This window comes from Papilio polytes, unplaced genomic scaffold (genome assembly GCF_000836215.1).
Source record: "Papilio polytes unplaced genomic scaffold, Ppol_1.0 DF823288.1, whole genome shotgun sequence".
Lineage (NCBI taxonomy): Eukaryota > Metazoa > Arthropoda > Insecta > Lepidoptera > Papilionidae > Papilio > Papilio polytes.
In genome coordinates this window covers 53,631-55,292 of record NW_013525916.1, presented here as the reverse complement: position 1 = coordinate 55,292, position 1,662 = coordinate 53,631, and the positions used below count along the sequence as shown (strand labels likewise).

Genomic DNA, 1,662 nt, shown 5'->3' with positions numbered 1-1,662 from the left:
AAATAACCCCCTGCGAAGCAACGGATTATATATGACTCATATAATAGTAATACCTATACAATCCTGAGATTCGTAACAACTTGGCTTTCAATCTTAAGCCATTATCAACACAGTCGTGGGATCTAGTTACGTAGAGTATCTAAACCTACATAAATTTATTTCACATACTCTATGGCTTTTATTAAATGTAGTTAATGTTAAATTTTAACTTTCTCCGTTGACATGAAACGTGTAAATAAAAAGAGTGTATGCAGTAATCTACATAATATTTGAGTCAGGCAGCATCTGGCAGTGCTGACGGAGTTGGCAAGTCGCCAGAATAATGATTGATTGCCAGTTAACTTGTCAGTTTCTCTCAGGTCCTGATTATTCAGTACCATGATGTTCACTTTCACAGGGGCATTTTCAACTGATTGCATTTCATAAAAGCGGTTTAATTGATCTCATTATCAAGTAGATGTAATCTAATTATTTTTATGTGCAATATTAATCGTTTAGTAAAGAGGGAAGAGGTCGCGTATGTCTGGACATTAACACGCACACGCTAAGGATACTTCCTCAAGTTATTGCTACTAAAGTTGCAAAAAACTTCGGTGCGTGAGGGGGAGGCGGCGCGGAGTGGAGCGGGGTGGCGCGTGGAGAGCGCGTCGGTCAAGGCCGCGCTCTCACAGTTCATCCCTCACTACACACGTCTCTCGGCGTTACTTGCAACCCACTGCACATGCTCGTGCTACATACCGGGCTTATCAAAATATTATGAAAAGTAACAGTTATTTTATTAAAACGCATGACCTCAAAATCTAAAAAAATTAAACATATGGTAATTGTTATTGTTTTTGCCGCAACAGTCTTAGCCTAGATAATTTAAGTACGTGTGCACTCACCGAGCAGCACCTTGCAGGTGTCCATGCAGTCCTGCTGCGTGAGGAAGTTGTTCTGTCCGCCGCGGCAGCCGCCGTAGTTGAAGGGCACGCACATGCCCTTCATCGCTACAAACGCCCAGCGCTGGTACAGCCCGCGGCACGGGCCCTGCTCCGGCGCCTCCATGCAGATACCTATGAGTGGGGGGCGCCCATTTATATACGCATTCACACACCGTAATAGCATAGTACACGCGAGCAAGGAGAAGATGGCAATTTAAGACATAATTAGATCGATAGCATACCACGCGTAAGTTTTGATGGTAACCATCTAGGTAGCAAGAGAGACCTGTTAATATTTGATGTATGCGTGATAACCGTTTTTGTTTGTCCTGTCAATATTTGACGGCGTATTGCCGTAGGAGCCTTTACAGCGTAGGCTAATCTTATTGCTTTATTGTACAGATCAGGCAATAGTAAGAAGCTTTTACCTGTTAAATTTAACAAACGAGGCAAATTATAGCCTAAAACATGTGTTTTACTGTATGTAATAACTTAAAGTGACTAAGCTGGCAAGTATTGACTGGCGGCGTGTCTGTCGCTCGCACGCAGCTCTAGCATATCTATACATATTCATTTAATTGTAGGCTATAAAACTCCCTGGCAAAATGTTAAAAACGTTGAAGACCGGAGCAGGCGAGCTGGCGAGGGTCAGGTAAGAGACGAGTATAGTTACGTTTAGCGGTGGGCATGTCGATGGCGCAGTCTGCGCGCTCCTGGCAGGGCCGCTGCTGCAGCAGCT

General features: G+C 43.8%; 1 protein-coding gene and 1 long non-coding RNA gene across 2 annotated transcripts in view; one reads left to right on the top strand and one right to left on the bottom strand.

Annotated features, from left to right (window-relative positions):
• Nucleotides 1-1,662, top strand: part of LOC106104990 (phosphatidylcholine:ceramide cholinephosphotransferase 2-like) — a 33,581-nt gene that overhangs the window by 12,275 nt on the left and 19,644 nt on the right. The window lies entirely within an intron of this gene.
• LOC106104992 overlaps nt 1-1,662 on the bottom strand; it is a 2,378-nt gene extending 716 nt beyond the window's left edge. The window contains exons 1-2 of the long non-coding RNA XR_001225712.1: nt 1,597-1,662; nt 885-1,055 (exon numbers count right to left, since the gene is read on the bottom strand). This is a non-coding gene — a long non-coding RNA (uncharacterized LOC106104992). The remainder of the gene's footprint in view (nt 1-884; nt 1,056-1,596) is intronic.